Genomic DNA, 15,623 nt, shown 5'->3' on the forward strand with positions numbered 1-15,623 from the left:
ATGGGATTCTGATGTCAGTATATACTGCTTATATCTTGGTGATTTGGAATAAGGGAGAAACACAGAAGGACCCCTGAAACCTGATGTCTCTGCATTTAAACCTACCTTCCACCTGCTCTTGGATTGGTGGGCATCTGCTGGACTCTCACCACAGGCAAAACACTGCAGGGACGGGCCAGGGTCCCAGATGCAAACCCTGGCGAGCAATCAGCAGTTTCCCATTTGTGTGACTGCCATACTTTCCGCTACTCAAGAATAGAGAGTATGGGAAGGAAAAAAAATTGTTATTCCATAGAAGAAGGGAAAAGACTTAGCATACTGCTTTTATAGTACGTTCCCTCTGTATAACCTTGAATTGTTTAAAAATGGTGTGGTCCATAGAGTCAAAGGGACTTGCCCAAGGCTATAGGCTGGGGCCACGGTGGTAGCAAAAGCTAAACGTCAAATCTCAACTTTTTTTTATTTTACGCTGACTTTCAGTTCAAAACAAATATTTTTCACCATTTTATCTCCTCTACCAAGGCACCGTATGCTGGCATGGAAAACAGCAACATGGGGTCATGAGACCCTCAACTGCATGTTTCAACAAATGAAGTGACTTTCCGCTTGACCCAGAAACTCAGAAATCTGAATGAGGGTTAATTGCAAATGTGCAAAATGTTCACTATACTCACTGTTTAAAAAATATTTCAAGTTTTTATTTAAATTTTAATTACTTAACACATAGTGTAATATTAGTTTTAGGAGTAGAATTCAGTGATTCATCAGTTACATACAATACCCAGTGTTGATTACATCACATGCCCTCCTTAATACCCATCACCCAGTTACCCCATCTCTCCAACCCCCTCCAGCAACCCTCAGTTTGTTGCCTAGAGTTAAGAGTCTCTTATGGTTTGCCTCCTTCCTTCTCTCTTTTTTTCCTTTCCCCATGTTCACCTATTTTGTTTCACTTTAAAACAGAAAAAAAAAAGGAAATACATGTCTTAGCATAAAAGAATGGTTTTAAAAGTGGAACGTTATGCAGCCATTACAATGAGATTTTCAAAAAGCATTTCACGACATAGGAAAATATTTAATGACACGGAGGAAAAAAATTACAAACTACATTTTGTATTTTTCTATTATGAGCATGTGTCACTACCATAATCAGAAAAAAAAAAAAAAGAGATGCCATGATCTTGTCACTTACCTATGTGCCCCATAAAGGAGAGATACATCTGTCCTCGTTTCTGGTAACACTCAGCTTCTGACATGACGGGGAATGGCTTGAAGTGGACACGTTCCAAGAAGGACCAGTCTCCAAATTTGGACCAGAGCACTTCCAAGGTTTCTTTCCAAGATTCGCTTCAGGATTGACTCCACCAGCCTCGGGCCATTTTCTTTAGCTTTGCAGAATGCATTCTGAGGCTGGTATCTTCAGGGCAAAGGGTGGTAATACGATTTTCCCCACACATTTTGTTACATTGAAAGGACTTGGGAAATATTTGCATTATAAAAATATTATTTTCCCCACATATTTTGTTACAATGAAAGGACTTGGGAAATATTTGCATTATTCCCAAATATTGGGAAGTCTTGCAATATTTATCTTGGACTGAATTCTGCATCAGTTTTCTCTTTCCTTCTGTTCTCTTCTCCTGTAAATTTATTTTGAGAACTGTGCACAGTTCCCTTGTAGCAGACCAGAGCCACTTACTTTCTCAGGGCCACAGGCTGGCAGCCCCTCTTTCGAACTTCATAGGTAGCCTAGCTTTCCATTTAAACCTAAGAACAGGAAAATGACTTTGGCAGCTTTCTACACAGGTCTATGGCATTTCCCCATTGAAGGGGGTTTTAGGGAGGTCCTGGCATTCAGCAGGAGGCCCCTGGGCTGGAAAAGATCAGGCTCCGAACAAGAAAGGATGTTGAGGAAAATAGACAATGGGATTCCAGGTACTGTGACCATATGACTTTAACTGTATATCTTTAGGGTTTGGTGCATCTGCTACAGAGGAAAAGAGGAAATAAAACACATTAAAAAAAAAAGGCTTGGTGGCTTTTTTTGAATCTTTGGAGAAAGCTGTTTTGGGGGATCTGCAGCCTTGACTGCCAGGATCTGAAGGCGACAGAGGGAGGACTGGCTCTGGGGGAACCGGCCCCCCATGCTGGGCACCGGCCTCTTCCGTCCCCTTCTCCTCCATGCCTGTGGGTCAGCCACCTTGAAGCGGTCACCAACTCAGCATTCAAGGTCACTGCTATGGCTTAGCCTGGGTCTGGTTTCCGAAGAATCATCCTGACACTGGGGGGAGCCATCTCCTCATATTGCAGTTGCAGCCTCTGGCCTCAGAATCAATTTCTTTCTAGAGCTTTCTCTGTTCAAACTTCAGTGTCGGTGCTCAGGCAGCAAGCAAGAATCACAGTATCGTGAGGCTGACCAAAACAACAGTCCCCGAGAGATGCTCTCCTGCAGGCTGCGCGTGTTTCGGGGCTCAAGCAGGTACCGTTTCTTGTTTCCACCGCACAACCTCAGTGTGGAAGCCCGTCTTAGAACCCATCGAAGCTCGCCCCTCTAATGTTCCTTCAACTCCTCACCGGGCCCCCCCAGCCCTCACCCTTCCTGCAGCAACAATCAACTCTCAGGACATACTGGTAAACAAGGAAGCATTGAACACTGTTTACTTAAAAAGGAAAAAAAAAAGAGTATATGTATATTTGGTGCAAATAAAAATGTGGGAACTGTGGAGGCTTTGTTGGAGCTTGGTGGGAAACAGGAAATTGTATGATTAAAAAAAGGGGAAATTAACCATTTTTTTTTTCTTTGCACAATTATTTGGCTGTAGTAAAAGCGAAAGTGAAAGTCGGGGCTAGGCATGCACGCGCACTGGAGGGGACGTGCTCGCAGAATGGGACGGAGTGTGTGGTGCAGTGGGATTCTGAACCACCCAGGGGAGAGCTGTGATCTTTCTGGATCCCACAGTGGGATGTACTGCCCAAGAGAGTGTAGATCAAACCTGGTGCCAGAGCGGTCATTTGTTGTTTTTCTCAGTGAAGAAGCACCAGAGAGGAATGCTTGCTTTGAGGTCCCTGGTAAGTTAGTCTGGGGTCTGTTTGGGGCCATGCAGTTTAGTGCAAGGAAGACGGAGAAGAACACCCGTGGGCACAGTGGCCGCAGCCGACCCCACGGGGCTGGGAACCGCACAGGCGAGGGGATTTGAGTATAAAGGAAGTTGTTTCTACCCCTGGGTTTAAAGGCAGCCACAGTTTCTGTAGCAAATGAATTAGTACGACCTTGCAGATCGCCCCTTGACTCAGACGTGGTAAGGGATCCTGAAGATTTTCATTTTGCTAACTGAGCACCTCCCTGGCGGGAGATGGGGCTGGTGACATATTCTGGTGGATTTTGATCCTGTGCATAGGATTGTGACAGCTGTGCAAAAGCACTACATCTTTTGAGTTTTTAGGCAATAAGGGAGTTATTAGTGGGCTGGTCTTCAGAGACTAACACCAAATCTGCAGGAAAACCGAGTAGTTCAGACCATCTATATTGTATGGCTTAAAATGGAATAGAGGACCATCCCTTCATTCATTCATTCATTCACTCAAGCATTAATTCATTTAACAACCATTCAGTGTGTTCTATATCATGACAGATGCTGCAGGGAATGAGGGCAACCAAGATGGATCCCGCCTTCAGGGGTATGTTGCCAATTCCCTTTGAATCAGTTCTTAACTTTTAAAAATCACCTTTGTTATATTTCAGAAGAAACTGGTACGGGTGTTTGTTTAAAAATCAAAAGCACAAAATTGCACATAATTTTATAAACTCTGGGCTTTCTTTAATCTTTGAGTCTTTAAATTTATAGGAGTTCCTTCTACATCCAAGCCCCAAAGAGACAGCAAGCTCCTCCTGTCATATCTTGGCAACTAATTGAAGCAATGAAAGGGAAAGAAATGATAAAAATAAATCATTCCAGTTGGCAGAGCATCGCTGTGTGGTTCTCCAAGCGGTTGTTCATCAAAAATGAAGTTGGTACCACCTTGGCGGCATTGAATCACGTTGGTCCTCTTGTGATGATGACAATAGTACTCGCGCTTTGCTCTTGTCATCTGTGACAATGCTGTGCATGCTGGAATCAACAGAGTTTATATAATCCAGGTCTGCTGTCATTCTTGAGGCATGGAAATTTTCCTTATTTGTGTTTTAACTCCAAAAGTTTCCTGAGAACATTCTAGAAGTAGACTTTTGTGGGCAGTAGCCATCAATCCTGGCTATTGATTGAAATCAATTGTGGAACTCAGAAAAATACAGATGTCCACTGAAGACATGAATTAGAATCTACATGTACATTTCATTTTTAATTAATTACTGAGCTTGAACATTCAATGACTGGAGGGGGAGGATACAAATCATAGCATATCTATGATGGAATACTATGCTGCCATCTAAAATTATGGTGAGGAAGAATTTCCTGAGTTGAGAAAATATTCATAATACATTGTTAAATTAAAACAAAGCAGGCTCAAAGAGGACTGGGTGTATAATAGGATGATATTTTTGTTAAGCAGTCCTATGTTTATATGCATCATACAGAAGACCAGAGGGAACTACACAAACATGTTGAGGGTGGTAACCTCTGAGTGGTGATTTTTGTTTGCCTTTTCCTTTGCTTTTCTGTGTCTTCCAAGTGTTAAGTACCAGTCATATGTTGCTTTTACACTGAGAAAAATTCTTTCAGTAAATCTTAATGGTTTCCTCTTCAGGAACAACATGATGAAGAGGAGCAAAGAAACTAGATACACGTGGCTGCTTCATCTGTCCATCCATGCATCCATGCCTCCATGCATCCATCATCCACCCATCATCCATCCGTCTATTCATTCATCCATTATCCATCTATCCATCCATCCATTTATCCAACTATTCATTCATCCATTATCCATCCATCCTTCCATGCATTCATCCATCCATACATTCAATCATCCATTATCCATCCATTTATTTTTTCATGATTTTTACTTAGTCTTAAAATTTTTCATTAATTTTATTTTGTCTTTTTTTTCTATTTATTAAAACAAAGATGACTTAAGCGTCTGCTGGGTGCCTGGCATTGATAGTAGGCACTTGAGCTGCAGAGGCAAGTCCAGCGCTGTGGCTCTCATTTACCCTCCAGCATGCCCAAGAGGCTGTGAGGAGCTCCTTCAAATGCAAAGTTCTTCCCTTGAGCCTTCTGGGGGAGTAGTTCTAGGTGGGGCTTGGGAATTTCCTATTTTAAACAAGTATGCCCCGCATGGTTCTGACACAGAGGATCCCATACCGGCCTTTGAGAACCTGTGAGGAATGGGCACTTGGGCTTAAACAGTTTAAAGTCTAAAGATGATGAAAACTGTCAGAATGCAAAAATCTGGTTTGTTGGTTCCATCAGGGAATTCAACTTAAGTTCCCCCAGGATGTCCCAGGACCCAGGCTCCTTAGCCACCCTGTCTTATTTTAGAATGCAACAATTTAAGTGGGATGACAATCAAAATGTACCCAATCAGGTTGCCAGCCTCCTTGAAGGACGTTAGATGTGGCAAACACCTTCCTTCCTTAAGGACAGTCAGAGAGCAATAGCACAGGTAGTAATAATCCTAATAGCAACCACCATTTATTGAGTGGCGAGTGCATGCCAGCCACGCCTCCAAGTACTGTAGACTCATTTACTCAAAAACCCATGGGTTACCTACAAATATGATCACCCCTGTTTTGCAGAAGAGGAAACCGAGGCTTAGTGGGGTTAGTTAGCATGTAGAAGTTTACATGGCCAATCAGACGGCTTGTTCCCAAGAGTCCATGGGCTCAACTGCTATATTATCTAGCCCCCAACTCTTCAAGTGGCCACTAAGCAACCTCCTGATGTGAAGCTGCGTCCAGGGCTCCAGAATATTGACCACCCAGGCAGCTTGTGCTAGGTGGCCCCAGCTGAATGTTTCCTGGTGTGAAATTATTATTTAACTTCAACCTTCTAAAACTGTGCCCTTCATGGTTGCAGCTAGTACAAAGTTAAAAACACTTGATAAAATGCATAAAACACAGCCAGCAGCATATTTCCAAATCACGTTGTAAGCCAGGCAGCATTCGCTTGAAACACATCTTGGGGGCAAAGTATTTAAGAGAACTTCCACTGAGTCAGTGGACAGGGCATCCGTTGAGCCGGGACAAGCTGGGGACTGGGGGAGGCCTGGGCCCTGTAGGAACAGCCTGGGGAGGGCTTTGACGAATGCAGGGAAATTTGCTTACAGTTTTTACTCGGTAGCCAAACCCAAGACTGAAAGAAGACCTATCCTGTACCCTACTGCCAGATATGTTTTTTTCACTCTTTTTGTTAATAGTATCATGTGTCATTATTATGATTTAAATTTTTTATTTTATTGAGATATAATTCACATACTGTATATTTGCATACCCTTTTAAAATGTACATTTCAGTGGTTATTATCTGCAGGAGGTTGTGCTATTATTACCACTGTCTAATTCAAGAACATTTCATCTGGCCAACAAGAAATGCCATGCCCGTTAGCAGTTACTCCCCATTCTCTCCTCCCCCCAGCCCCTGGCAAATTGTGCTGATTTTTAATGGCTAGATCTTCTCTCTTTCAAATAGATTACAAGAGACCATGGAACTCCTCACTCTTCTTGGCACAAAACAGGTGCTTAGTAAATGTTTTTCCTTGGTGATAAAGCTCTCAAACTCTCTACTCTCTTTCTGATCAGTATGATAATTTTGAAATTATATTAAAGGACCACAAGAAGAAAACATACAGTTGAGTTTTATTTTTTTCCCGTTCCCCCAGCCCCCCACACTTAAGAAGGCCTGAACGCAGAGGTCTCATGTCAATGGGATAAACGTTTTATTGGCCTTATTTTTCATTCAGTTTGATTTAGGAGAAGGCAAGGTCATCTTGGGTCTTACATTGTAACACGAATATCGACAGGTCAGTGATATTTCATGTTTTTCCTGCTCCTAAAAATACAGTGAGGAAATTCACAGCCTGGACTGTGGGAAAAGGAGAAGAAATGCTGAAACTTTGAAATGCCTGGGTCTGAACTGGTTGTTTACGGAGTGAAAAGCAGGTCACACATAGGCTGAGATGCTACTTCCGTCATGCCTGGGAATCTACAAACTCAATTCTCTCTCATTGGCAGAACATGAAAGCTAAAGATTATCCCCTAATCCTGTGGCATTTTTTAATCCATGGAATGGGCTTTGCTGCTCAAAAATTTTCACTTAAGGTCACACACTCTTTGGAAATACAATTATTTTGTTTATCCCTGCAGTATCTATGGAAAAAGGTGTCAGAACAAATGTCTACAATAGTTACTGCAGATGAAAATGGTTTTGTCGCTGTCCAGGAGTGACCACCCTCCCTCCATCCCAGATGTCCACTTCTTTTTAAATTCAAATAGTGGCACCTCCTGTGACAGCTTTTCCTTTGAAAAACAAGAGCATAACACTAATGCACTGCTGAAAAGTGGAGAAAACCCAGATGTCCATCGATGGATGAACAGATGTGGTCTATCCATACATTGGAATATTATTCAGCCATAAAAAGGAAGTACTGATACACACTACCATGTGGATAGGCCTTGATAACAGAATGAAAGAAGTGAACGAAGCCAGACACGAAAGGCCAGATTCCATTTATATGAAATGTCCACAAAAACGCAAATTGACAGAGACAGAAAGTAGAGTGGTGGTCGCCAAGGGCTGGGAGTGGGGTGGGGAGTCACTGCTAATGGACACGGGATTTCTTTTTCGAGGTGATGAAAATGTTCTGGACTTGGACAGTGGTGGTGTTTGTACGACTATGTGAATATGCGAAAAACTGCTAAATTGTCTATTTTAAAAGGGTGAATTTAATGGTATGTAAGTTATATCTCATTTAAAAAATGTAAGAAGAAAATATTTGCTGCACAGCCACCCAAGGGGTTAAAAATAAGAGTAAGAGGGGAACATCTGGCCTTATTTTGTTGGTGCCTAAGATGACTTAGCAGCTTTGCCTGAGAGGCATCTGCTAGAATAAGACCATTCCTGTCCTCGTCACTGCAACTCTTGCCTGAATCATGGAACTAAAGAGTTTGGACAGCTGGGAAGGACTTTAGAGATTCTAATCCATTCTCCCACTTGTCAGGTAAGGGAACCTGTCATAGGCAGTAGAAACGACAGGTTCAAAGTTGCATTGTTAGTGCCTGAACCGGACCTAAAACCTTGCATTCTTTCCACTTGATGTATATAACAGCTGTTTTCCTCCCTCTCTGCTCAAATACTATTGTACATTCTACAGACCTTAATCTTCATGAAACACAGATCTTAGGTCACCTCCCTGCTTAAAAAAAAAAAAAAACCGTTCAATGGCTCCCCATTGCCCTCCATCTTCTGTCTGCCGCTTGGCTCCCACAGCTCCCTAGATGGACTGTCTTTGCTGTTCCAATACACAGTGTGCTTTTCAATATCATGCCTTTGTTCAATATCACATTTTGTTACTAAATTTTGTATATTTTTATGTCTTCCCTCCTCAGCAAAATCCCAAATTTCTTGAAGACTCAGATCATGTTTTGTGCATCTTTGACCTCTGAGAACAGGGCACAATGCAGTTCCTTGAACTTGGTAGGGTTCAGGAAATCTTTGTAGATCAGTTGATTCCAAATTCAAGACTATAGTGAGTCTTTGCCTGGATAAATCCTAGGCATATCTTAGAGGAGGTCTGCTGACAGGTGACTGTTTTATGCCACATCTCTTTTGTTGGAGAACAAAGACTGCATTTAATTTTTGGAGGTAATCTGGACAAAAAGATTCTAGAAACCTCTCATGAGATGAGATTTAGTTTCAAAAAGGCAAAACACACGGACTTAAAAAAGAAAAAAAAGAACCCAATGTTATTTTTGAAATAACATTTTTATTTGTTACAGAAGTAATTTGTGTTCCTTGTAGAGGATTTATGAAAATTCTGAGAAAGTTCCAGGAATATAAAGAATAAAATAAAAAGTGCTCATAATCTTAGCCCCTAGGGAATATCTATTGATAATCTTTGATCTGTATAGCCATTTTTCTGCATATGCCACAGATACCTTGTTTACAAAAATGAGACCCCATTCTGCATGCTGTTTTGTAACCTGCTTTTAAATTAAATGAAAAATGAAAATGTAATAGTCCTCCATTAAGCGGGAAGAATTTTGTTGCTGTCAACTCAGATGATTCATTCTGATGACATGGAGGAAAAACAACTCAATATTTGTTTTGCTTCTTTGCTTTTCTTGGTGCAGGAAAGGGTAAAACAGAGGAGGGACAGTTCCGAGAACTAAGAAGTGAGCGCCTTTCTAGCTACCTTCTCACCTCCCCTCTCTGGGTCTCTGTCTTCCCACCAGTTCTGTGAAGGAACTGTGTCCATGAAGGTCCTTTTCTAGCTCTTGACTTTCGTGAGCTTTAAGTTTCTCCCTGTTCATTCTTTGTCCTTGGGTACTTCAGAGCCCTCTATGTGCTTAGGAGGCAGGGATGTGACTGTTTTTCCCCTGGTTTATGCCAGCACAGAGCCTGGCAAAGAATTGTCACTCAATAAATATTTATTAATGAATGAATGAATGAGGCTGCCATGAATGATGTCCTTTGTCATGAACGTCATTAGACCACATGGTCTGCTTTTGGGAGCACCAAACAGGAATTCTATATTTAGGTTCTCGGAATTGGGATAATAATATAAGTAAGTAACACCACACATTGATTGATTAATGGGAAGTATTTTCCCATCCTCAGGACCCCATTTGGCTCTTTCTGTGGCCCTGGTAGGAAGATGTTACCAGTTCCATTCTGCAGGTAATTGGATGGCCAAGTTCTACTGCTGGCCTCCTAATTCCAGGCCCCCGGTCCCTTCTGCCACACTGCACTGTCTTTCAGGCACCCCATTTTTCCTCTGGTTGGAAAAGTTACTGTACAAGCATTCAGGCAAACTTCAGGCAGAAGTTCTCAAACTTCAGTGTCCCTAAGAATTGCCAAGGGCTTAGCAATCCACATTGAAATAATCATTTTGGGGTGATGTTGATGCAGGTGGTCTGAAGAGCACACTCGGAGGCACAATAGCTTAAAATATTTCAGATTCAGTGTTTTGTCAGGCAGAGGAGGTGGCCATGATAAGGCCATTAAGATCATCAAGCATCGGTTTGCCCAAGCTTTGGTCTCCAAGGAGACTGGCGGATAACAATATAATAGTTTGTGTTCCTTATGGGTTTACTGGGCCAGGAGCTTTTCTAAGTGCTTTACATACATTATCTTCTTTAATTCTCTGAGGAGCCCTGTGGGGTATGCCCTGTTATTGCCTCCATTGTACAAGGAAACTGAGGCTCAGATAAGTACAGCTGGCTTATCTATAATCAGGTGAAATTGACAATGGGATTAACTACTCAAGTCCTAGTACTGCCAGGTTAAGGAAACCTAACTCTTAATTATTTTTATAACAGCTGGAGGAAGCTGGTGGGTGTCATTGACTGATAGGGAAAGTAATTCATATTTTGGCTTACACATTCGTGTCCTTTCCCTTACGTGGATCGCTCTTGGCAGTTGTGAAACTGGAAAACAAAACAAAACAGTGAAACAGATGATAGTCACGTCATGGCCCCTTCTTCCCCTGGGAGCCCTAGAACCAGCCCCTGCCGTATTCTGGACCTAATGCTACTTTTACCTCAAAATTGAACTGTTTTCTTGGGGTTATTTGAACTAACTATTGACCGGATATTTGATGATGTTAAAGAATTATTGTTTCTTTCTGTTTTTTGTTGTTGTTGTTGGTTGTTTCTTTTTTTTTTTTTTTTGGTATGATACTGATATTGTGGTAATGTTAACAGTGCTTCTATTTTAGAGCTTTGTATTGAAATATGCACACATGAAATATGAAGAGGTTTTGGATTTGCTTCAGAATAATCCGGTTTGGGGAAGGCAGTAGATGAAACAAGATTGGTTTTACGACGATAATTGTTGAAGCTGGCTACGAACACATAAGAGTTTATTATATGATTGCCTCTGGTTTTGTATGTTTAAATATTTTCCTAATAAAAGAGTAAAAAATAATTACCTGTCTCATGGCCCTTTCACTCTGCAAGCAGACTTAATAAGTTCAGCTGAAGCACTTGAGGTTAATAATGGATTAATATGCGGTTGCTGCAAGAGAGCATTTACATTTTTAACAAGGATCGGCGATGTCTTAATCCAAAAAAGCAAATGTTTTGGAAACTTGAAGCATTACCCCAGCTTGATGGGGGAAGTATTTTGTATCGTCTCAAACTTTCTCCTTCCCTAGTTTACCTGTGTGTAGAATTGGTCCTGATTCCTGACTTTGGGGACACTTTTGGTAATCATTACCTTTTCTTTTTTTGTTGTTAAGATTTTTATTTATTTATTTGACAGAGAGAGAGAGAGCAAGCACACACACAGGGGGAGGGGCAGGCAAAGGGAGAGGGAGAAGCGGGATCCCCACAGAGCACTGAGCCCGATTCGGGGCTCAATCCCAGGATCTCGGGATCATGCCCTGAGCTGAAGGCAGACATGTAACAGACTGAGCCACCCAGGCACCCCTACCTTTTCTTTTCTAATAATGCTTTGTAATGACTTGGCATTTATGACATTCAAATTTTTTCCTAGACTCTTCTTACTTTCCTGTGCGTAGATAGTGCATATCGTTAAGCATGTGAGCAAATAGGGACTCCAAGAGGTTAATTGTATGTAGTTATTGGACTGGTTAATGAATTCTTTCATTTATCTGTCTCACCTACAAACAGGCAGCATGCATTGAGCATCTACTATAGATTTGATGTGGGGCCGGGTTGACGTGATACAGAGATGCATGAAAGGGTGCCTGACTTTGGGAGCTCACATTTTAGGAGAGAAAACAGTGTGCTAAGTGAATAAGAGGTTGAGGACTTCATAGAGAGGATGAGACTTTACTGGGCCATGCAAAAGAAGCAGAAGTTCATCACACACCCAATTAATGTCAGAATCAGGGAATTCACCAATTAACCCAAACCCAGGGATCTTGCCATCTGCCTGGTCTGACACAATTTCTGTGTTGGTATTGTACTTCTCTTTTTTCATCTGAACTCCCAATTTTCCTTGTTGCTTGTTAACCCCTGCAGGATTTTTCTTAAAGCCTTACAATGGTCCTGTTATCTAAAACCGCACAAAATGAAGCAGACCTCTTTCTTCTTGGGGGATGCAGGGAGCAGCAGGTTGCTGCTGAAAGGGAGAACGATGACCAGGGCATCGTCCCTCCTAGGATATAGCTCAGGGGCGTTTCCATTCCTCCGTGACACAGATGATTGCATCCTCAGACTCTGATCGCTCTCCAGGCGACTGACAGTGTGGAGAACCTCACTCATATTTACCTGTTCGGGCAGCCATTACTCACCTCTTCCCACACACCCCCACGCTTGCACACAAAGCCACAGAGTGACAAAAAAATTTTTTTAAAAACCTTCCCCCAACCCCATTCTAAAATGTCAAGTGTTTCAGTTTTGAGAAAAAAGAAAGCTGAAGAAAGCATGACTCATGACAGGGCTGACAAACAACTATCTGGAGGTATGCTGGTGAGTCACGCTGTGGAGATCTGCCTTTATGTTGTGGAAAGGGCCCGGGATTGAAGGAGCATCATGGGACCAGCCAGTAAAATTCCACTACTCTCTGAAGCCCATTTGGAGGCAATTTAAAAACCCTGGGCTTTTTCCAGCCCCAACCTGGTATACGGCTCTGGGTACCCTCAGGTATGTTGATCTATACAGGAAATCAAGAGGAATGATTATTAATAACTGGAACAAAACCATTATTATCTTTCCATGCCCAATGCCATGCTGAACCAGCCCTGCTTGCTTCTGCGAGCCAGCAAGACTGCTGGATTTTCTTGAAGGGTATTGGGTTGCTAGGCAACAGCTCTGGCAGCATCCATCATGCCCAGCAATGTCAGCACCCGAGTGTGGCCTGCAAAGCACCCTTGCTCCCCTCCCCCAGCCTCCCCTTTGCAATCCCCCCCCACTCCCTGTGAAAACGTTAATTTGCATCTTGGGGACAGGAGCGGTGCCAGGTGATTCTGTGTATAAAACACCACAGTGCAGCACATGAAGCACAAATATTGTTTTTGGTTGCAAAACAGGACATGTGACGTAGTTGAAAATACAGATTCATTTGTGTACACACCTCATATAAGGAGTGTGGGCATAATTTAAAATCCTGCACGTCAAATATCGGGTGTGTTCTGCCTTTAAGTCATTTTCCCTCTCTGCCCGTACAGCGTCTTATTTATACCCTGTTCTGTCCATATCTATCTCCCTCCCTTTGTTCTGTGGTCTCCTGGGTGATCCAGTTATTGTTTGTGTGTACGGCTTTGTGGACAAAAAGGAGCCTCTTTCTAGATGGGAGAGGGCCTGTGCTTACTGGTTGGAGGCCGCTCTTTGCAAGGCCTGGTTATGGCCATTTTGCTCTGGAAGTGCCTATTTTCTGGGCAGGGTTTCCACCTGGGCACAGCTCTCTGTGCCTTTTACTTTCTTTCGAGGGGCAGCAGGCTGGGTAAACTAGTAGAGTGTCAGAGGCCGAGTGATGGACAAGAACGAGTATCTGCTTTGGGGTTAGACAGACCTAGACTCAAATCCTTCCTCCTCCCCAACCAGCTCTGGCATCTCGGCAAGTTACTCTCCCCATTTCTGGAAAGGATGATAATGAAAACGACCTCACTGGGTTGTTGGGGGAGGGCTGAGTGTGATAATACAGCAATACGCCTGGCCCACAGTGTTTATGAAATGGTAGATATTACAAGGATTAAGTGAATCACAGATGATTCCCAGTTGGAAGGGCGTTTAAGATGTCATGTGGTTCAGTAAGAGATTCTAATTCCCCCAGTTCTCCCAGTGGATAAGTAGGGTAGGCTGCAGCTGGATTGCCAAAGGCTACACCGAGTTGACCCTTGGTGATAGGGTTGGGTTATAAGTTCTCAGACTCCTGGCCCCAGTGATCTTTCTTCTGGGTTCATTATGATACCTATTGCCTTCCTTAAAGTCATCCTGCCTTACAGTGGACTGATATCCCTCCCTTATAATTTGTTCAAAGCTTACTGGCAGGAATTTTTGACCAACTATAGGATTTGGGTGGTAGTCAAAACCTGGAATTTGACTGGAGGCCTGGCGAAGATGAAGGAAGTGCCCTAGGAGCCCAGGAGGATGACTTTACCGGGTTTTCCTCCGACAACTCTATCATGCTTTATGCTACCTCTGCTCTAAAGCTGTGAAGCAAGAACTGTATCTCCTCAGTTATTACCGAAAATGCTACTTTATACATTTAAAGTACCCTCCCTCTCACCCCAAATCTATACCCTTCTCTCTTAGAGAAACCATCTCTCCTGATGGAGAGCTGAGCCCTTCCTGGTCTATTCCCAGTGCAGGAAGAGCCAAGCAGGCAGCCCTCAGCTTGACCCCAAGGAAGCCATGTTGGTTCAGTTGGGCATGCCACTCCTTTTTAGGAGCCTGGGAAGAGGAACAAGGGATCGGTCTAGGTTTACTCTAGGTCAAAGGTGGGGGGAGAAGACCAATGAGCCAAGTAAATTCAAAGGAGACAGACAGGCCAGTGTACTTGGGAAACCCTGGCTACAAGGTGTGGGAGGGATGCATCAGCAGCCAAGAAGAGGGAAGTGAGTGAGGAAGGGCTGTCAGGAGATCCTACCAGGGAGCCTCTCTGTCAATCCCTCTCTGACTCCTCTCCCCCACTGAACGGTCCATAGGAGCACCAAACCATGAAGAGGTGGGAGGCGCTAGAGGTGACTCAATGTCTAGGATCAGTGACAAAATACTCACATCTAGAAAGCTGGGTCAAGGACATGAGACTTACTGGGTTTCAGTCCTGGCTTTATCACCCAGCTGTGTCACTGCAAGCAAGTCATATACCCGTGGAACCTCAGTTTCTTAATCAGAAAAATGGGGATAAGAATATATGCTTTAGGGTTGTTTTCAGAATAAATGAGATAATCTACATAAAACACGATGTACGATGCCTGACATGCAGAAAAGTCCAGAACAATTAACTGTTTTTGTTGTTATGGCCTGAACATCTCTCAGGAAGAGAAAACCATTCATTCACACTTGCTCTTTAGTCACAGTTTAAAGAAGCCCCAATTCTACCCCAAAACCTGAAAGACTTTTCACTCAACCACAGAGAAGTGGTCTGCAGAAAACTTACCAGCATGGCCTCAGGGCCCAGTCCAGTTCCCTGGAAAAAAACTACTGTCCTCCCAGGCTGCCAATGACAAATTCCTTTCTTCAGGTGGCCCTGAGCACAGCACTGGGCCCTCATGGGCTATTTGCAAATTAGGACACAAAAAGTGCAAGCTGTTTCCCATGATTATACTGGTCCTTCCATCAGAGAGGTGTGACTCTGAAGGGGAGCCCACATGAGATCCTGGGGCTGAGCCAAAGATGGGCACAACTTTCCCAGACCCAACCTCTCAGCAAATAAAATAATGAGGAAATACACAAAAGGACAATGCTAATTAAAAGAAAGCTAGTATGGCTATAACAATATCAGACAAAATAGTCTTTAATTATAAAAATACAATTAGGAAGAAGCATAGTCACTACATATG

This window comes from Zalophus californianus, chromosome 1 (genome assembly GCF_009762305.2).
Source record: "Zalophus californianus isolate mZalCal1 chromosome 1, mZalCal1.pri.v2, whole genome shotgun sequence".
In the NCBI taxonomy this organism is placed as follows: Eukaryota; Metazoa; Chordata; class Mammalia; order Carnivora; family Otariidae; genus Zalophus; species Zalophus californianus.